At 41.0% G+C, this 22,100-nt stretch overlaps 1 protein-coding gene across 23 annotated transcripts in view; it reads right to left on the bottom strand.

Moving 5' to 3' along the window:
* Nucleotides 1-22,100, bottom strand: part of R3HDM2 (R3H domain containing 2) — a 181,842-nt gene that overhangs the window by 73,054 nt on the left and 86,688 nt on the right. For 4 of the 23 annotated variants that reach the window (XM_030822368.1, XM_030822376.1, XM_012510325.2 and 1 more), the window contains exon 1: nucleotides 15,809-16,197. The exons of 16 other annotated variants lie outside the window; for them this stretch is intronic. The gene's annotated coding sequence lies outside the window, so the exon portion shown is untranslated. Of the gene's footprint in view, nucleotides 1-15,808; nucleotides 16,198-16,591; nucleotides 16,880-22,100 lie in introns of those variants that run through there. 3 more of the 23 variants (XM_012510324.2, XM_030822379.1, XM_030822366.1) reach the window with 2 other exon arrangements.

Raw genomic sequence — 22,100 nt, 5'->3', positions numbered from 1 at the left:
CCACCTCCCGGGTTCAAGAGATTATCCGGCCTCAGCCTCCCCGAGTAGCTGGGATTACAGGCACATACCACCATGCTTGGCTAATTTTTGTAGTTTTAACAGAGACAGGGTTTCACCATATTGGCTAGGCTGGCCATGAAGTATCTTTAAAGGAAGTGGGTAGTACTTCTTCACTCATCCCTAATTCCTTCTGGCTTGAATGTGAAAGTAAAGGCTAGCACTCCAGCAGCCATTTGGACCCTGAGATGATACCAGAGTGGAAAACCATAGACATAGATACCTAGGCCCCTGATTAGACCAGTCCTGGACTGACTACCTCTGATTTTATTTTTTTCCAAGATACAGGTTCTCGCTGTGTCACTCCTTCTGGAGTGCAGTGGTGTGATCATAGCTCACTGAAGCCTTGACCTTAGGCCCAAGCTATCCTCCCACCTCAGCCTCCCAAATTGCTGGAACCACAGGCATGCACTACTATCCTCAGCTAATTTTTTTTTTTTTTTTTTTTTGGTAGAGATGGGGGTCTCCCTATATTGCCTGGGCTGGTCTTGAATTCCTCAAGCAATCCTGCCACCTCAGCCTCCCAAAGTGCTGGATTACAGGTGTAAACCACTGTGCCTGGTTTTTTCTTTTCTTTTTTTTTTTTTTAACAAATTGGAGGTTTTGGCAACCCTGTCAGGCAAGTCTATCGGCACCATTTTTCCAACAGCATGTGTTCACTTCATGTTCTGTGTCACATTTTGGTAATTCTCGTAATATTTCAAACTTTCTCCTTATTATTATATGTTATTGTGATCTGTGATCAGTGATCTTTGATGTCGCTATTGTAACTGTTTGGGGGCACCAGGAACTGTGCCCATGTAAGACAGTGAACTTAATCAATAAATGTATGTGTTCTGACTCTTCTAGCAACCAACTGTTCCCCGATCTCTCTCCCTCTCCTTGGCTCTCCCTATTCACTGAGATGCAACAATATTGAAATTAGGCCAATTAATAACTCTACAGTGGCCTCTAAGTAAGCATTCAAGTGAAAGGAAGAGTCACACATCTCTCACTTTAAATCAAAAGCTAGAAATTATGCTTCATGAGGAAGGCATGTTGAAAGCCAAGACAGGCCAAAAGCTAGGCCTCTTGTGCCAAGCAGTTACCCATCTGGTGAATGCAAAGCAAAAGTTCTTGAAATTAAATGTGCTACTACAGGGAACACACAAATGGTAAGAAAGTGAAACAGCCTTATTGCTGACATGGAGAAAGTCTCAGTGGTCTGGACAGAAGATCAAACCAGCTACAACATTCTCTTAAACCAAAATCTAATCCAGACCAAGTCCCTAATTCTCTTCAATTCTATGAAGGCTGAGAAAGGTGAGGAAGCTGCAGAAGAAAAGTTTGCTGCTAGCAGAGGTTGGTTCATGAGTTTAAGGAAAGAAGTTGTCTTCATAACCTAAAGGTGCAAGGTGAAGCAGCAAGTGCTGTTGTAGAAGCTGTAGCAAATTATATAGAAGATCTAGTTAAGAAAATTGATAAAGGTGGCTACACTAAACAATAATTTCAGTGTAGACAAAAGAGCCTTTTATTGGAAGGAGATGTTATCTTTCATAGCTAGAGAGGAGAAGTCAAAACCTGGTTCCAGTGCTTCAAAGGACAGGCTGATTCTCTTGTTAGGGTCTAATGCAGCTGGTGACTTTAAGTTGAAGCCAATATTCATTTACCATTCTGAAAATCCTATGGCCTTAACAATTATGCCAAATCAACTCTGCCTGTGCTCTAAAAACAGAACAAAGAAACCTGGATGACAGCGCATGTTTATAGCATAGTTTACTCAGTATTTTAAGCCCACTGTTGAGATATGTTGTTCAAAAAAAAAAAAAGATTCCTTTCAAAATATTACTGCTCATTGACAATGCACCTAATCGCCCAAGAGCTAAGATTCATATGTACAAGGAGATTAATTTTCAGGCCTGCTAACATAACATGTATTATCCTGCAGCCCATGGATCAAGGAGTCATTTAGACTTTCAAGTCTTATTATTTAAGAAATACATTTTGTAGGGCCAGACATGGTGGTTCACATCTGTAATCCCAGCACTTTGGGAGGCCGAGGCAGGCGGATCACCTGAGGTCAGGAGTTCAAAACCAGCCTGACCAACATGGTGAAACCCCATCTCTAGTAAAAATATAAAAATTAGCCAGGCGTGGTGGTGGGGGCCTGTAATCCCAACTACCCGGGAGGCTGAGGCAGGAGGATCACTTGAACCCTGGAGGCAGAGGTTGCAGTGAGCTGAGAACGCGCCATTGCACTCCAGCCCGGGTGACAGAGCAAGACTCCATCTAAAAAAAAAAAAAAAAAAAAAAAAAGAAAGAAATTTTGTAAGGCTATAGCTGCCATAGACACTGATTCCTCTGATGGATCCAGGCAAAGTAAATTGAAAACCTGGAAAGGATTCACTATTCTAGGTGCCATTAAAAACATTTGTGATTCATGGGAGGTCAAAATATCAACACGAACAGAAGTTTGGAAGAAGTGGATTGCAACACTTGCAGAAGACTTTGAGGGGTTCAAGACTTTAGTGGAAGTATCTGAAGGTGGGGTGGAAACAGCCGAGATAGCCAGAGAACTAGAATTAGAAGTAGAGCCTGAAGATGTGACTGAATTGCTGCAATCTCATGGTAAAACTTCAATGGATGAGGGTTGTTTCTTATGGATGAGCAAAAAAGTAGGTTCTTGAGATGGAATCTATTCTTGGTGAAGATGCTGTGGACACTGCTGAAATGACAATAAAGGATTTAGAATATTACATAAACTAAGTTGATAAAGCAGTGGCAGGGTTTGAGAGGACTGACTCCAATTTTGCAAGTTCAACTGTGGATAACATGCTATCAAACCGTACCGTATGCTCTAGAGACATCTTTCACGAAAGGAACAGTCAGTCGATTCGGTAAATTCATGTTATCTTTTTTTTTTTGAGACAGGGTCTCGTTCTGTCACCCAGGCTGGAGTGCAGTGGTGCGATCACAGCTCACTGCAGCCTCAAACTCCCAGGTTCAGGCAATCCTCCCGCCTCAACCTCCCAAGGAGCTGGGACTACAGGTAAGCCTGGCTAATTTTTATATTTTCTGTAGAGACAGGGTTTCGCTGTGTTGCCCAGGCTGCTCTCGAACTACTGAGCTTAAGTGATCTGCCTGCCTCTGCCTCTCAAAGTGCTGGGATTACTGGTGTGAGCCACCACGCCTGGCAAGTTGTCTTATCTTAAGAAATTGCCACAGCCACCCCAACCTTCAGCAACCACCGCCATGATCAGTCAGCAATCATCAACCTCGAGACCAGACTCTTCACCAGCCAAAATATATGACTTGCTGAAGGCTCAGATGATTATTAGAATGTTTTAGCAATAAAGTTTTTTCATTTCTTTGTTTTGAGATAGGGTCTCTCAGTAGGTTGCCCAGGCTGGAGTGCAATGTCTATTCATGGGTGCAATCATAAGTGTCCCACAGCCTTGAATTCCTGGGCCTTAAGTGATCCTCCCATCTCAGCCTCCTGAGCAGGTGGGACTACAGGTATGTGTCACTGCACCTGGCAGCAATAAAGTACTTTGAAATTAAGGTATGTACTTTTTTTAGACAATGCTGTTGAATACTTAATGGATGATAGTATAGTGTAAACATAACTTTTATATGCACTGAGACACAAAATATTTGTATGACTTGCTTTATTGTGATATTCAATTGCAGTGGTCTGGAACAAAACTCAGTGTCTCCAAGGTATGCCTGTATTTGGGTTTTGCTGTTAATTGTAGAAGATCCCAATCCTAATATACTCTCTACATGGTATCTCATATATATAAAAAACACACATACTAAGTATAATAATGAAAAAATAATAAACAATTTATATAAGCAAAGAATACTATCTCAACATCCTGGAGCTGATTGGGAGGAAAGAGGTAAAATAAGGGAGAGTTGCCACTTTTATGGAGGATATAAGGGTATACCACCCTTGTGCCTAACACTATCTCTGCTGTAAGGAGAAAGACGAGCGTCATTATGGTGAATGAGGGGTAGAACCTATCAAAATAAAGAATATTAATCTCTACAATGCAGGAGACAACAATCATGTTATAGTAGATAAGAACAGTAGATAAGATTGTGGACTTCATAGATCCACAAGAATTTGGCTGTGTGACTACTGTTTCTACAACTTATTAATTATGTCACTGAGCCTCGGCCTCCTTATCTGTAGGATAGGCATGATAAATACCTCACAGAGCCACTAAAAATCACAAGATAACAATTGCAAGGTGCCTGCACAGTAGTTGCTCAGTGAATACTAGTTCCTCCTAATCATTTTATAGTAAGAAGGGAGAGAAAAATAATTGAGACATCTCTTTTCCTTGCTGCTTACTGGTACTGTTTTTCTCTTATGAGTAACATATTCCCATGTCAAATTGGCATCATATAAATAGCCTCTACTCGGGAGGCTGAAGCAGAAGAATTGCTTGAACCAGGAGGCAGAAGTTGTAGTGGGCCGACAGAACAAGACTCCGTCTCAAAAAAAAAAGAAAAAGAAAAAAAAGAACAATATTAAGTCTTCCAATCCATGAACATGGGATGTGTTTCCATTTATATTTTCTTTAATTTCTTTTCTCTCAGCAATGTTTTATAGTTTTTATTGTATAAGTCTCTCACGTCCTTGGTTAATTCCTAAGTATTTTATTCTTTTTGATGCTATTGTAAATGGAATTGTTTTCATAATTTCCTTCTCAGATTTTTGTTGTTGTTGTTGTTGTTGTTGTTTTTATGAGATGGAGTTTCGCTCTTGTTGCCCAGGCTGGAGGTACGATCTCGGCTCACTGCAACCTCTGCCTCCCAGGTTTAAGTGATTCTCCTGCTTCAGCCTCCCGAGTAGCTGGGATTACAGGCATGCACCGCCATGCCTGGCTAATTTTGTATTTTTAGTAGAGACAGGGTTTCTCCATGTTGGTCAGGCTGGTCTTGAACTCCTGACCTCAGGTGATCTACCTGCCTCAGCTTCCCAAAGTGCTGGGATTACAGGCGTGAGCCACCGTGCCTGGCCAGATTATTCATTATTAATGTACAGAAATGCAACTGATTTTTGTGATAACTTTGTATCCTGCTATTTTGCTGAATGCATTTATTCTTTTATTTTATTATTATTATTTTTTTTTGAGATGGGGTTTTGCTCTTGTTGCCCAGGCTGGAGTTCAATGACACAACCTCGGCTCACAGCAACCTCCGCCTCCTGGGTTCAAGTCATTCTCCTGCCTCAGCCTCCCAAGTAGCTGGGACTACAGGCGCCCGCCACCACGCCTGGCTAATTTTTTTGTGTTTTTAGTAGAGACGGGGTTTCACCATGTTAGCCAGATGGTCTCGATCTCCTGACCTTGTGATCCGCCCGACTCGGCCTCCCAAAGTGTTGGGATTATAGGCGTGAGCCACTGCGCCTGGCCGGAATCTTTAGGGTTTTCTATATCTCAGATCCCATCGTCTGCAAATAAAGATAATTTTACTTCTTCCCTTCTAATTTTGATGCCTTTTATTTCTTTTCCTTGCCTTATCATTCCACCATCCTCTCTTGGCTGAATGACTGCAACATCCCTCTAATTGGTTTCTTTACTTCCACTTTCACCCCTACCATAGTATTTTGTAAACAGCAGCCACAATGATTGTGTAAAAACATTGTTAGGTCATTTTACATCTTTGCTCAAAATCCCCCAATGGGTCTCCATCTCACTCAGAGCAAATGTCCCTAAAATGATCTACAAGATCTTAAATGACCTGACCACCAGTGTTTGTTCTTTGACCCTATCTCTTACCAAACCCCAAATACTTCCTATCCCATTTCCTTGACTTTATTTTTCTCATCATTTATCATTGTCGAACGATCAATTTATTTTACTATTTATCTTGTTTATTATCTCTCTGTCCCCAAGGTACACTCAAAGAGGGCAGGGATTTTGATTTTGCTTTGCTCGCTGCTTATAAACAGGGTCTAGAATAGTGCCTGGCATATAATAAGTATATTTTAAAATAAATAAGTGAATTAATTTGCAGGCTGAGCAATATAGGAAACTCTGTCTCAATAAAATTTTTTTGTGGCTCACGCCTGTAATTCCAGCACTTTGGGAGGCCGAGGTGGGTGGGTCATGAGGTTAGGAGATTGAGACCATCCTGGCTAACACGGTGAAACCCTGTCTCCACTAAAAATACAAAAAAATTAGCCGAGCGTGGTGGCAGGCGCCTGTAGTACCAGCTACTTGGGAGGCTGAGGCAGGAGAATGGCGTGAACCCGGGATGTGGAGCTTGCAGTGAGCCAAGATCACGCCACTGTACTACAGCCTGGGCGACAGAGCAAGACTCTGTCTAAAAAAAAAATTTTTTTTTAATTAGCTAGGCATGGTGGCATGTGCCTGTAGTCCCAGATACTTGAAAGGGTGAGGTAGCAGGATCACTTGCACCCAGGAGCCTATGGTGAGCTGTGATTGTGCCATTGGACTCCAGCCTGGACCACAGAGCAAGACCCTGTCTTGAAAAGAAAAAAGTAATTTGCCATATTAATAGAATGTAAACAGTGGCCAGGTGTGATGATCCATGCCTGTAATTCCAGCACTTTGGGAGGCTGAGCGGGGAGGATTGCTTGAGCCTAGGATTTTGAGACCAGCCTGAGCAACATAGTGGAACTCTGTCTCTACAAAAACAAAAATAAAAAAATAAACCAGGTGTGGTGACACACACCTGTAGTCCTAGCTACTTGGGAGGCTGAGGTGAGAGGATTGCTTGAGCCTGGGAGGTCAAGGCTACAGTGAGCTGTGATTGCATCACTCCAGCACTCCAGCCTGGAGTGAGACCCTGTCTCAAAAAAAAAAAAAGTAAGTGGCAAAGCTAGAATTCAACTCAAGAATGCCTCCAAATTCACGTTCTTTCTTTAATATCACACTGTTTTCTCAAAATGGTCTGCTGCTTTCCCAAATTCAGATCAGGACGGCTTTCCAAAATTTTCACCTAAGAGATCAGTGATTCTCATTCAAAATAAAGCTTAGCAAGAAAAGATCCGCAAGATCTAACAAACTGTGTGAACTGAGATTCAAGCTTATAACCTGTGAATCTAACGTGATACTTCTTCCTCCTGCTTTGTGCTTATCCAATGAACCAAACCACATTCCTGATTCTTACCCTAAAGTAAGTTATCCAGTCAGATACTGAACACACTTTTTGTCTTTCTTGCTTAATAGAGAATCTAAAATTGGTTTTTCCTGAGATGGAGGTGATGGTATAATGATTCATATCTTACAGAGACCTGAGTAGCTCAAAATAAAGGAATAAACTCATGGACCTCTGGATATCGCTTTCAATCCTTCAGCTCTGTAAATATCTAAGTATGAGAACACTGGAAGAGCAAAGAATAAGACCCACCATAATTTCTCAAGTATCCCTTGACATAAAGTGTAAGAAGGGAAATGCAAAACTCTTGACTTCTTTCATTTACAAGATCTAGAGAGGGAAATTTCTATGAATGAATCATTCTTATTCTCTTGCGCAATAAAATAGGAAAAGGAACATGCCATGATCTGCTATGACAAGGAACCAACACTGAGCTCAGTGAAATATCCCAGATCTAAGTCAATATAAACTAGCTAGAGAAGTAAAGATGGAAAACATGGAAGCTACCCTCAGCCATTCCTCTATCTCCAGACCAAAGAGAGAGACAACTATATAATGTTGACGGGGATCTACCATGTCAGATTGGAGGAGAAAAAAAAGAAAAACAAGGAAGAAAAAAGCTAATAATTTCCGATGCAGATTTAAAAGCTATCAAAATAAGAAAGGCAGCTTCAGGCCAGGCACAGTGGCTCATGCCTGTAATCCCAACACTTTGGGAGGACAAAGCGGGTGGATCACCTAATATCAGGAGTTTGAGACCAGCCTGGCTAACATGGTGAAACCCCATCTCTACTAAAAATACAAAAAAATTAGCCAGGCATCGTGGCAGGCGCCTGTAATCTCAGCTACTTGGAAGGCTGAGGCAAGAGAACTGCCTGAATCTGGGAGGTAGAGGTTGCAGTGGGCCGAGATTGCACCACTGCAGCCTGGGTGACAAGAGCGAAACTCCATCTCAAAATAAATAAATAAATAAATAAATAAATAAATAAATAAATATTTCTGGAGGGAGGGAGGGAAGAAGGAAGGAAGAAAGGAAGGGCACTGGGTGTGGTGGCTCATGCCTGTAATCCCAGCACTTCTGGAGGCTGAGGCGAGTGGATGACGAGGTTAGGAGTTCGAGACCAGCCTGGCTAACATGGCGAAACCCCATCTCTACTAAAAATACAAAAAATTAGCCGGGCATGGTGGCACGTGCCTGTAATCCCAACTACTTGGGAGGCTGAGGCAGAAGAGCTTGAACTCAGGAGGCAGAGGTTGCAATGAGCCAAGACTGTGCCACTGCACTCCAGCCTGGGACAGAGAGAGACTCCGTCTCAAAAAAAAAAAAGAAGAAAGGCAGCTTCATATATATAACAAAAATCTCCTCTAGTCTAGAAGGTCATAGTTAGACTTAGACTTAGCACAAGACCAAGTGGCTGCAGTAGCAGCCCAATTCACAGATAGGTGGTAGGTATTTCCCACCATATCCTCCCCCAATCAAATCACATTAAGAATATGCAATTATCATATTTATATTTAACAGCAAATTTAAAAAACACCTTACACCATTTTTGAAACATTTTATTTCACAGTTTCTATATACAGTTATGGTGTTAATGTCACCTATTATCGAATAATAAATTCTGCAAAGTTAAATGATAATGTGTTTATGTTCTATCTGTTCATTGGCCCCTGGGTCAGCCAATCTGATCCAAGACTCCATGGCAACAGGCTCTATCACTAACAGCCTCAAGATGAGATTTCCCTTGCCTTTTTTTTTTTTTTTTTAAATAAAGCATTTCCCATAGAAACTGCTGCAAAAACTGTCAGAGAATAGTCTATACAGACGAATAAGAAATGCTGCCATTCTGTTGTACTAAAAATGAATGGGGCAAGGACTGAATAGCAAAGACAATCAATCTATGCAAATAACAAGGGATCCCAAAAACCCTGGAGATTTTTCCTTGTTGAATTTCAGTAAAGAAATTAAGAATCTTTAAACTGCTGGAAAACCAACACCAGGATATATTGAGGAATCAGTGTAGGGGAGTGCTGTCCAGCTAAATCACAATATTTAAACTTCCCATGCCTCAATATATGGAGAGCTGAAGATTTTAGTTTAGGACTGCTGGCCAGGTGTTGTGGCTCATGCCTGTAATCCCAGCACTTTGAGAGGCCAAAGCAGGAGTGTCACCTGAGGCTAGCAGTTTGAGAGCAGCCTGGGCAACACAGTGAGACCCTACCTCTACCAAAAAAAAAAAGTTAGCTGGGTGTAGTGGTACCTCTGTGTAGTCCTAGCTACTTGAGAGGCTATAGCAGGAGGATCCCTTGAGCCCAGGAGGTTGAGGCTATAGTGAGCTATGATTGGGCCATTGCACTCCAGCCTGGGCAACAGAGCAAGACCTGGTCACTACAAAATATATAACATATATTTTTTCATATATATAATTTAGTACTGCTGATCTGTGTCAATCTCCCATACTTTTTTTTTTTTTTTGAGACAGAGTCTTGCTCTGTCACCCAGGCTGGAGTGCAATGGCATAATCTCAGCTCACTGCAACCTCTGCCTCCTGGGTTCAAGTGATTCTCCTGCCTTAGCCTCACAAGTAGCTGGGACTACAGACGCCTGCCACCACGCCTGGCTGATTTTTGTATTTTTAGTAGACACAGGGTTTCACCATGTTGGCCAGGCTGGCCTCAAACTCCTGACCTCAGGTGATTCGCCCGCCTCGGCTTCCCAAAGTGCTGGGATTACAGGTGTGAGCCACCATGCCCGGCCACCTTTTTTTTTTTTTTTTAAGTGACAGCATCTTGCTATGTTGCCCAGGCTGGAGTGCAGTGGCCTAGTCACAGCTCGCTGCAACTTTGAACTCCTGGGCTCAACCAATCCTCCTGCCTCAGCCTCCCAAATAGCTGGGACTACAGGCAGGCACCACCACGCCCAGCTAACTTTTTTTTTTTTTTTTTTGTAGAGACAGGTTCTTATCAGGTTGCCCAGGCTGGCCTTGAACTCCTGGCCTCACAAGATCTTCCCATCTCGGCCTCCCAAAGTGTTGAGATTATAGGTGTGAGCCAGGCACGGTGGCTCACCATTGCAAACTCAGCAATTTGGGAGGCTGAGGCAGGAGGACGGCTTGAGCCTACGAGTTCCATCATCCATAAGGAACTTAAATTTACAAGAGAAAAACAAACAACCCCATTAAAAAGTGGGCAAAGGATATGAACAGACACTTCTCAAAAGAAGACATACATGCAGACAACAAGCATATGGAAAAAAAGCTCAATCTCACTGATAATTAGAGAAATGCCCATCAAAAACACCCACAATGAGATACCATACCATAGTATCTAATGGTATCTCATTGTGGGTGTTTTTTTTTAATTTCATACCTCACACCAGTCAGAATGGCTATTATTAAAAAGTCAAAAAATAACAGATGCTGGTGAGGTTACAGTGAAAAGGAAACACTTAAACACTATTGATGGGAGTGTAAATTGTTCAATCATTATGGAAAGCAGTGTGATGATTCCTCAAAGAGCTAAAAGCAGAACTACCATTCAACCCAGCAATCCCATTACTGAGTTTATACCTAGAGGAATATAAATCATTCTACCAACATAAAGACACATTCACATGAATGTTCACTGCAACACTATTCAGAATAGCAAAGATGTGGTTGATTTAGGGATAAAGAAAATGTGGTACAGACACCATGGAATACTATGCAGCCATAAAAAAGAATAAGATAATGTCTTTTGCAGGAACATGGATGAAGCGCAAGGCAAACTAAGGCAGGAACAGAAAACCAAATATCGCATGTTATCACTTGTAAGTGGGAGCTAAATTATAAGAACTTACGGACACAAAGAAGAAAACAATAGACACTGGGGTCTACTTGAGCGGGGAGGGTGACAGGAGGGAGAGGACCAGAAAAGATAACTATTGGGTACTGGGCTTAACACTGGTGGTGAAATAATATGTATAACAAACCCCTGTGATACATGTTTACCTGTATAACAAACCTTCATATATACCCCCAAACCTAAAATAAAAGTTAAAAAAAAAAAAAATAAGAGGCTGTGGAATAGAAGCAAAGGTTTCTAGAGCTAGGCAATGCTAACGTTTACATTACAAAATTGTCTTCTATGCTTTACTTATAAGCAGATTCTTGAAGTTGAAAAGTAATTTTTCAAATAAATTTTTGAAAATTATTTGTAAAAAAACAGGTGGATGTCTAGATCTCATTTGTTAGCACTGAGTTCCAAGGGACCCACATAGCAGACTAACATGAGAAGCAATAGACAGAATTTCAGAAATTCCTAAAACTGAGAAAATCTTTTCTGGAATGCTATTTCAAATTTCCCAAGAATTCTTTCTCTCTTTTTCTTGTGGTGGTGGTGGTAGTGGTGTTGTTGTTGTTGTTGTTGTTGTTGTTGTTTTGAGACAGGGTCTCGCTCTGTTGCCCAGGTTGGATGGAGAATAAAGGTGCTATCTCGGCTCTCTGTGGCCTCAACCTCATGGGTTCAGGTGATCTCCTGCCTCAGCCTCCCAATTAGCTGAGCCTACAGGGCCATACACTTGGCTGATTTTTTTTTTTCTTTTTTAGAGACTGGATCTCCCTATCTTGCCTAGGCTGGTTTCGAACTCCTGGGCTCAAGGGATCTGCCTATCTTGGCCTCCCAAAGTGCTGGGATTACAGGTATGAGCCACTGTGCCCAGCCCAAATTTCCCAAGAATTCTTAAGGCAACAACTCAGAAAATAGGGTAGAAGCAATTTTCAGTGGGAGTCATAAATTGTATTAAAGCATTTTTTTAAGTCACGGCAAAGAAAGTCACTAGCAGGCCTCTCTGCACATTAAATTTCCTCTATACCATCACACACAAAAAAAACCAAAACCATGAAACATTGCACTCTAATTCTATAACCTTGTGTATGTGGTGTATGTGTGTAAAGCTCTTGGGCTAGCAGATAGAGAGCATATTTATTAACCTCAGAAGGACAAGAAGGTGCATGAAGAGGGTATCTTCTCAGAGATGTTACCTCCCAATATGAAAGCCCCAAACGCTAATCATAGGAAGCTATCTTTCTCAACTAATAATAGCAGCAGCTATCATTTACTGTATTCCAAACACTGTGTCCAGGTTATACAAGTCATCACAATTATTTGAATTTAACAAATGCTAAAAATTTTCATCTGTCAGATATGAACACTAGAAATTTTTATATTTTTTAATTTTTATGATTAGAAAAGTACTGCAGGTTTCTTTATACTTAGAAAAAACATGCATGGCTGGGTGCAGTGGCGCACGCCTGTAATCTCAGCTCTTTGCGAGGCTGAGATGGGCGGATCACCTGAGGTCAGGAGTTCAAGACCAGCCTGACCAACGTGGAGAAAACCTGTCTCTACTAAAAATACAAAATTATCCGGGCATGGTAGCGCATGCCTGTACTCCCAGCTACTCGGAAGGCTGAGGCAGGAGAATTGCTTGAACCCGGGAGGCAGAGGCTGCAGTGAGCCAAGATTGCACCATTGCACTCCAGCCTGGGCAACAAGAGCAAAGCTCCATCTCAAAAACAAAAAACAAAACAAAAATGCACAATTATAGAGAAGAAAACAAACAAACAAAAAAACCCATGATCAACAACTCAGAGATAACTGCTATTAACAACACGATGTTTTGAGATATCTCTTTCTAAACTTTGTTTCCATATTAGTACAGAATTTGTATCCATATTGGTTGGATATGTTCAAGTGGTCCTCCTGCCTCAGCCTCCCGAGTAACTGGGACTACAGGGACTACAGGCATGAGCCACCATGCCCAGCTAATTTATTTGCATTTTCGGTAGAGACAAGGCCCAGGCTGGTCTCAAACCCCAGACCTCAACTGATCCACCCCCCTTGGCCTCCCAAAGTAACGTGCTGGTCTTACAAGTGTGAGCCACAATGCCCGACCCTGATCTTCATTTTAAAAACTCAATCTCTTACATGGCTTGAAAACCTCTTATGGCTTCCTCAAAAATTACATGTGATCTGAAGCACAAATAGTACATACCCCTGCCTTTTTTTTTTTTTTAAAGAGAGAGAGAGAGAGATAGGGTCTCACTCTGCCACCTGGGCTGGACTCTATTTCTAAATATTAATAATAATGGCTAATGCTAACTAAGTCTTTAAATGACCAGGAACTGTCTTAAAAGCTTTATTATGCATATATTAACTCTTTTAATCCTCAAAACAACCCTAGGAAGTGGGTACTAATTATTGTCTTCATTTTACAAATGTGTGTGCATGTGTGTGTCTTTTTAAAAGGCAGAGTCTTGCTCCGCTGCCCAGGCTGGAGTGCAGAAGTGTGATCTCAGCTCACTGCAACCTCTGCCCTGTAGCTGGGATTACAGGTGTTCGCCACCATACCCGGCTAATTTTTTTTGTAGTTTTAGTAGAGACTGGGTTTCACCATGTTGGCCAGGCTAGTCTCAAACTCCTGACCTCAAGTGATCCATCCGCCTCAGCCTCCCAAGGTGCTGGGATTACAGGTGTAAGCCACTATGTCTGACCCATTTTACAAATGGAGACGTTAAGTAATTTGGCCAAGGTCACAGAGCAGCAATTGGCAAAGCTGGGATTTGAATTTCAGGGGGCAAGCATTCAACCAGTAAGTTTTTTCTAAAGAGAAGCTCTTGCCGGATGTGGTGGCTCATGCCTGTAATCCCAGCACTCTGAGAGGCTGGCGGGCGGATCACGAGGTCAGAAGTTCGAGATCAACCTGGCCAACATGGTGAAACCCCATCTGTACTAAAAATACAAAAATTATCTGGGTGTGGTGGCATGTACCTATAATGCCAGCTACTTGGGAGGCTGAGGCAGGAGACTTGCTTAAACCCGAGAGGTGGAAGGTGCAGTGAGCCAAGATCATGCCACGGCAGTCCAGCCTGGGTGACAGAGCAAGACTCCGTCTTAAAAAAAAAAAAAAAAGAGAGAGAGAGAGAGAAGCTGTTAACAGTGTGTTAACAGTGAGAGCTGTTAAGGGAGTGGGCCAGGAGAGGAAGACATCAGAGAGAAGAGAATTAAGTAGGTATAGTAACTTTTAGGCACAGTAGTGTCCTTCCAACATATATATCACATTTTTAATTATCCCAAAAAGGGTGATGCTAAAAACAACGATTTATAAAAGCTGTTCTTGATCTTTCCTTCTTCCAAAAACAAAAAAAAAAAAAAAAAAGGAGAGGGAAAAGGGGATAAAAAGAAACAGAAATCTTACTTCTCTAACATCTTTCAATAGCTTTTCTTTTTCCTTGACCTCTTCCAAAACCTTGATGGTTAGAAAATAAAGATTTCAAAAGAAGGCCCTTCCAGTTGAAATAAAAAGAACTTTTGGCAATTTTTCCCTTGGTAATGACAAACATTTAAGAAAGACTTTAGGTCTATCTTATCTACCCTCAAATGAAAGGAAAACCAACTAAACAAAACCATCATCTTTTAATTTCACAGCAGTTTTCTTCCCCCTCAAAGGCTATTCCTGTCCTAGTTGCAGACAGGGAACTGCTCCCAGTGACGTCAGAGCAGTCTCCCAGCAACGATTAATGAGGGTTGTCCACCACAGGGGTTTCCTGAAAAGCTAGCAAGAAATTATCCACAAATTTGCTGCAATATCAAGATGCAAGGATGTGGTGGAATTTCTCTTAACCCTTATAGCTCCTGTCTCTGGCAAGCATCTAAATAGGTTATTCTTCTAGAATTCTCTCCATTTGCCCTAGGATTATCTTCCTTTTTCTTCTCCTACCGCCCCCTTCCAAAAATAGATTGTGTTGGTTTGAAACATTTATGGCTGTAATAAATATTAATATAATTGAACTATCATAGAAAAATAAGAATACCTAATGTAAGCTGAGAAGCAGACATTATTACTCTTTTCACTTCACACAAAGAATTTAGAGTAAATGAAAGCACAGAACAGAAGAGAAAATAAAGATAGAAAATAAACCAGCATATTCTTAAAGGCACTTTTCCACATATGTTACCCAAACACACATTGACAGATAGGTAAACCTTCAATTTTCCTAGGCTCTAGTTTCCTGAGTTTTTCAAACTGACCTCTGCAGCCCTCTAGAAATCAGCGGTATTAAAATGGAGTTGCACGAAAAGGGGCTGGAAGCCCAGATACTCAATCCAAAAAAAAAAAAAAATGGGTTGGGCTGTTATGCTCACACCTAAGAGTATATATAACAATTTCTTCCTAAAGCTTTGCTTTAGCTACATATATCAAAATTAGAATTTTGTTCTAAACTACAGTGTCAAGGAATTTTACATAACTACCTATTTTTTAGGTCTGAGAAACAGTGTACAAACTGTCTGTGCAAATAAGGCAGAAAAATTCCAAATCCAAAACTCAACCAAAATTATTCATGGATCCTGGTTCCAGAAACCTGCTCATGAGTTCTTTTTCTTTCCTTATTTAGAAAAAGTAATTAGGTAAAATTAACAGCAGGACATATAGGGTTAATTCAGGCACCTTGCTTCAGCAATTCTGACTTCGGTCTGACCCTATTTTAAAAGGAAACAAACAAAATTATAGCACCCTTAAAACATCCCACTTTGGCTTCAGCTCTATTCAATGGCACCCAGTTACCAACATCAAGTCACAGAAGGAAGAACGCACCGCTTCAGATGGATTTTTCTTCTTCCTTCTCTCTGTCCCCTCCCTCTCAGAAGAAAAAGACTGCAAACAAAATCACTACGTCACTGGAGGTAGAGGGAATCCCATCTCTGCACTCTTTAGAAGCCAAGGCCAGCAAATAAAAACAAGCCAATTATAAGAAAAAGTAATACAAAATAAGAATAAATAAACCCAGAAGAAATCCATGTGACAATCTCAACACATCAAAAGGCATTTTTTAGTAAAAAGGTTTTAACAAATGCCTCCTAGGATGTTCATAATCAAAAAAGCTCCCCAGCCATAGCAAAGACTTATCACATTTAAAGACTAGGGGATAGTTACATAAAGATATAGGACAGATAGGCACATTCACCAGCCAGGTGTGGATAGCTGGGTAATGACACAGTGAAGGATATTTATAGGGGAATCCCTGCTTCCTGCAATGTGCGTCAAGAGCATCACCAAAGAGAACAGAAATCACCACTGTTCTCATAAGCTGCATCTGAATGAAGCATTGCTTGAAATAGCCACGGAAGAGGTAAAATCTGAATAGAGTAAAAGTTTTAGCAAACCTAATTTTTATAATATTTTAAAGATAAAAAACAGCAAATGAAAATGCCTAAAAAACCCTCACAAAACTTAGCACCTCTAAATTCTCTAATTTCCCTAGTGTATATTATACAGTTAAATCAGCCAAGATAGAAAAATATCTTTATAGCTTCTTTCTACCCAGTCTGTGGAGTTCAAGGACTTTTATATAAAAAAAGAAAATTATCCAAAACTCACCCCAGATGGATCTGTACTTACACCAACAGCGAGCTCACATTATTAATGGAGATTTCATTGTAAAGATCTGATCTGCCGGAATTTTGCCGGAAGAAATTCCTTCTGGGAAACCTGTGCCTCTTCCCCCACCCGCAGCCCTCTCCCGCCCCCTTCACCCTTGAATGAAATGATACTGATCCTTGCTGCTGCAGCTCCAGCTAGCTAATTGCTCTGACAAGCAGCTCTGAAGCCGACCATGGCCCAGCTGTTCAGAGAGATATCATCCAGAGCTCTGCCAACAGTCACACTGGCACATACACTCACAGACACAGGCATACACAGACACACACGCACGCACACACACACACACACAGAGGCTGTAAGAGCACCCCCTCCCACCTCCTCTTCTCTCATTCAAGTACTTCAGTGGCACGCCTGCCTCCACACTGCTCTGAGGATAGCTTTTAAAGACACAGCAGCAGCTCCTTTCTGCTACATATGTCGAAATACCAAAATAGTCTCTTCAGTGAATAACAAGTTGGAAATACGTATTGAATTAAAAGCTCACCTTTAAATTTACCTTACCTTTTTCTCACCTGCAAAATAACTGAGGCCAGAGATATGATCTTTGCCTAAAAGCTACTGGGCTGGACTTTAGAAATGTAAAATTAAGACCAAACCTTGTTACAGAGAATTTTCTTGCCAGCGAGCTATATTTAGTAAAATTGTTTTTCATTTTGGGGCAGAAGGCAGACAGCACAGGACACCAGTAGCTAGCTATCTGTTCCTCTTCCTATTATTTGCCCCCAAAGGAAGGGAAAAATACTTTGGCTGTAAAATGAGGGAATAAGGAAACCATGAAGGCATCTTACTGACAGAACTGATGAAAAAGGATGGTAATGGAGAGTATAAGTACAGGGATGACAATAAGTAGATTAAAATAAAGAAACTGCTACAAAGGAGACCAGGAAAGAAAAGTAATTATTTGAGACAGTATACATGGCTCTGGAACGGCAAGCTTAGATATGACCCTCAGGTCTTAATTTTTTTTTTTTTTTTTTTTTGAGACGGAGTTTCGCTCTTGTTGCCCAAGCTGGAGTCCAATGGCGCGATCTTGGCTCACCACAACCTCCGCCTCCCGGGTTCAAGTGATTCTCCTGTATCAGCCTCCCGAGTTGCTAGGATTACAGACATGCGCCACCACGCCCAGCTAATTTTGTATTTTTAGTGGAGACAGGGTTTCTCCAGGCTGCTCAGGCTAGTCTCGAACTCTCGACCTCAGGTGATCTGCCCGCCTTGGCCTCCCAGAGTGCTGGGATTACAGGCGTTAGCCACTGAGCCTGGCCTCAGATCTTAATTTTTAAGAGCCCAAGGAAAGATAGTAATAATCTCTATTGCTCAGGAAGTAATGAACATTACAGGCAGTGCATGATCTGCAACAGCACAAAATAATGTATAGCTATGGTCAAGGCATCCTGATGAAAACAATAAAACTTGTCACAAAGACACATCTATTTATTTATTCAGACAAATACTTGTATGGTTGGATTCTTACCATGGACAGGAACTAAGATAAGCTCTAGGAATAAGAGATAGACTCATTAAGGGTCATACAAAAGGTTTAAAAAAAAAAAAAAAAAACAGGCTCTGGCTTTTACTCTGAGTGAGATGAGAAGCCTTAGGGGGTTGGAAGGCTGATCCCACAGGGCCAAATCGACCACTGAAAGCAATCTAACTTTTACACTTCATGAGATGACAGGCCATTCGTGGTTTTTAAGCAGATGAATGACATGTTTCTGACCTTTATTTATTTATTTGTTGCCCTGAAATTTTTACTTGAGAAATTTCTAACATAAAGAGAATTTGCAAAACTAGCACAACAATCACCTAGATACATATACAAACTTATGTAAACACATATGTGCATGCATATATGTGCATATAAATTTTTTTCAGGTCTATTTGACATGCTTTCATGATCACTCTTCACACCTAAAACAATTCAGTACGTATCTCCTAACATTAAGGTCATTCTGAACTATAAGAATAGCCATCAGCCAAATCTCAGATGAGTGGGTAGGTGATATACGTGCAAGGCAGATCTAAATAGCACTGCAAAGCCTTCAAAAACTGAACAGACTTTGGAATCATCACTCACAAAAAGCTGCACGGAACTTGAAGTTGAACACAACCAGGTTGAATGTCTGCTAAAATTAAAGTCAATATTCACCACAGGATTTAAACGAGACCCTGATATTCATGACATAATATTCAAATTTTCCAGGATACAATCTAAAATTTCCCAGCATATGAAGAACCAAGATAATTTGAATTTGTATAAGAAAAGAGATGAATAGTCAAAACAAGAAGATGACACAAATGTTGAAATTAACGATCTCACATTACAAAAATATTCCAACAAGGTAGGACAAACATTCTTGAAACTAATGAAAAGACAGAATGTCTCAGCAAAGAAACAGAGGATATAAAGAAGAACCAAATGAAAATTTTAGAACTGGAAAATATAACAATCAAAACATAAAAACTCACTTGATGAGTTCAATAGCAGAACAGAAATGACAGGGGAAAGAGTCAATGAATTTGAAGTCAGATCAACAGAGGTATCAAATGTGAATATTGAATCTCAACACTAAAGGAAAAAAAATTTTTTTTTTTTTTTTTTTTTTTTTTTGAGATGGAGTTTTGCTCTTGTTGCCCAGGTTGGAGTGCAATAGCGCAATCTCAGCTCACCGCAACCTCCATCTTTCCACCTTCCTGGTTCAAGCGATTCTCCTGCCTCAGCCTCCCGAGTAGCTGGGATTACAGGCATGTGGCACCATGCCCGGCTAATTTTGTATTTTTAGTAGATACTGGGTTTCTCCATGTTGGTCAGGCTGGTCTCGAACTCCCGACCTTGGATGATCTGCCTGCCTCGGGCTCCCAAAGTGCTGGGATTACAGGCATAAGCCACTGCAACTGGCCTAAAAAAATTTCCTTATTGGGGGAAAAAAAAAAAAACAGATCATCAAGGACCTGAGGAACAATACCAAAATGTCTAATATTCTGGACATTAGAGTCCCAGAGGGTGAGGAGAAGGACTGTACTGAAATATTGAAAGAAATAATGGAAGCAAACTTCACAAGTTTGACAAAAGACATAAACCAACAGATTCAAGAAGCTCAGTAATTGCCCCAAACAGGATAAACACAAACGAATCCATGATAAACTCCTGGATTCATCATAATCTAACAGCTAAACACAAAAAGAGAAAAAATCTTGAAGGCAACCAAAATGAAATGATGCATTCGTTATTAAGGCAATAATGATTCAAACGGCTTCATATTTCTTTCATATATATATACACATATATTAAGAGACAGGTCTTGTTCTAGCATCAGGCTGGAGTGCAGTGGCAGGATTGCACCTCACTGCAGCGTTGAACTTCTGGGCTCAAGCAATCCTCCTGCCTCCTGGCTCTGGCTCTCAGGTAGCTGGGACTACAGGCATGTGCCCCCATGCCCCCAATCTATATTTATTTTATTTTTTTAGAGAAGAGTTCTTGCTATGCTGCCCAGGCTTCTCTTCAACTCCTGGCCCCAAGCAATCCTCCCACTTCAGCCTCCCAAGTAACTGAGATTACAGGCACCAGCCACCATGCCTGGCAGCTTCATATTTCTTATTAAAAACCAGGAGAATGAGGGCTGGGTGCGGTGGCTCACGCCTGTAATCCCAGCACTTTGGGAGGCCAAGGCGGGCAGATCACCTGAGGTCAGGAGTTCAAGACCAGGCTGGCCAACATGGTGAAACCCAACCTCTACCAAAAATACAAAAATTAGTCGGGCATGGTGGTGAGTGCCTGTAATCCCAGCTACTCAGGAGGCTGAGTCAGAATTGCTTGAACCCGAGAGGCAGAGGTTGCAGTGAGCCAAGATCGTGCCATTGCACTCCAGCCTGGGCAACAAGAGCAAAACTCAGTCTCAAAAAAAAAAAAAAAAAGGCCAGGAGCAGTGGCTCACACCTATAATCCCAGCACTTTGGGAGGCCGAAGCGGGTGGATCACCTGAGGTTAGGAGTTCAAGACCAGCCTGGCCAACGTGGTGAAACCTCGTCTCTACTAAAAGTACAAAAAATTAGCCAGGCATGGTGGCAGGCGCCTGTAATCCCAGCTACTTGGGAGGCTGAGGCAGGAGAATCACTTGAACCTACGAGGCAGAGGTTGCAGTGAGCCGAGACCGTGCCATTGCACTCCAGCCTGGGCAACAAGAGTGAAACTCCATCTCAAAAAAAAAAAAAAAAAAGAAACCATGAGAACTAGAAGGAAGTGGGACAACATTTTTTTAAAGTGCTAAATGAAAGAACTATAAATACGGTATTCTATATCTAGAGAAAATATCCTTCAGTAATGAAGATCAAATAAAGGCATTCTCAGATGAAGGAAAACTAAGAGAATTCACAGTAGCAGATCTGCACTAAAAGAATGGTCAAAGGACATTTTACAAAAAGAAAATGATAATACAACAAAATACGGAAGACCAGAAGGAAGAAAAACATAAATGGTAAATATCTGATTACATATAATAGACTATTCTCCTATTGAGTTCCTTAAAATGTTTGGTGTTTGAGAGCAAAAATTTTAAGTTGACGGGGTTTTTAATGTATGTAGATGTAACAGATAAGGCAACTACAACATAAAGAGGGATACGAAAGAAACCTATATGGTGGTAAGGTTTCAAGACTCCACCTTAAATGGTAAAATATCAATTCTAAATATTAAAAGTTACATGTAGCTGGGCATGGTGGCTCACACCTGTAATCCCAGCATGTAAGGAGGCTGAGGCAGGAGGATCACCTGAGGCCAGGAGTTCAAGACCAGCCTGGTCAACATACCGAGACCCTATCTGTACAAAAAATTAAAAAATTAGCCGGGCTTGGTGGCATAGGCCTACAGTCTCAGCTACTCAGGAGGCTGAGGAGGGAGGATCACTTGAGCCCAGGAGTTTGAAGCTGCAATGAGCTGTATCTGTGCCACTGCACTCCAGCCTGGATGACAGAGTGAGACCCCATCTCAAAAAAAAAAAAAAGTTAGGTGTGTATATCTATATGCACACATGTGTACATGTACCACATATCTGTGTATGTATATATGTGTGCATATATACATAGAGATCTAGAGAGATCTCTAGAGTAACCAATAAAAAGCCTATACAAAAAGATATAGTCAGAACCTAGTAGGTAAATTACAAAGATTAAAATCCAATACTACAAAGGTTCAAATCACTCAAAGGCAAAACAACAGAATCAATAAGTGATTAAAAAATAAGAGGAACAAAGAAAAAACACATAATAAGATGGTAGACAAAATCTAACATAGTAACAATTATATTAAGTGTAAATCATCTAAAAATGCCAGTTAAAAGACAGAGATTGTCCAAATACATTTTTATAAATGACCCAATTACATGCCATCTACAAGGAACTCACTGCAAATACAATGATACAAGCAGGTTAAAAGTATATGGATTAGGAAGTC

This window comes from Nomascus leucogenys, chromosome 11 (assembly GCF_006542625.1).
Source record: "Nomascus leucogenys isolate Asia chromosome 11, Asia_NLE_v1, whole genome shotgun sequence".
Lineage (NCBI taxonomy): Eukaryota > Metazoa > Chordata > Mammalia > Primates > Hylobatidae > Nomascus > Nomascus leucogenys.
Note: the sequence above shows the minus strand (reverse complement) of the source record. Positions and strands in the feature narration are given on the sequence as shown.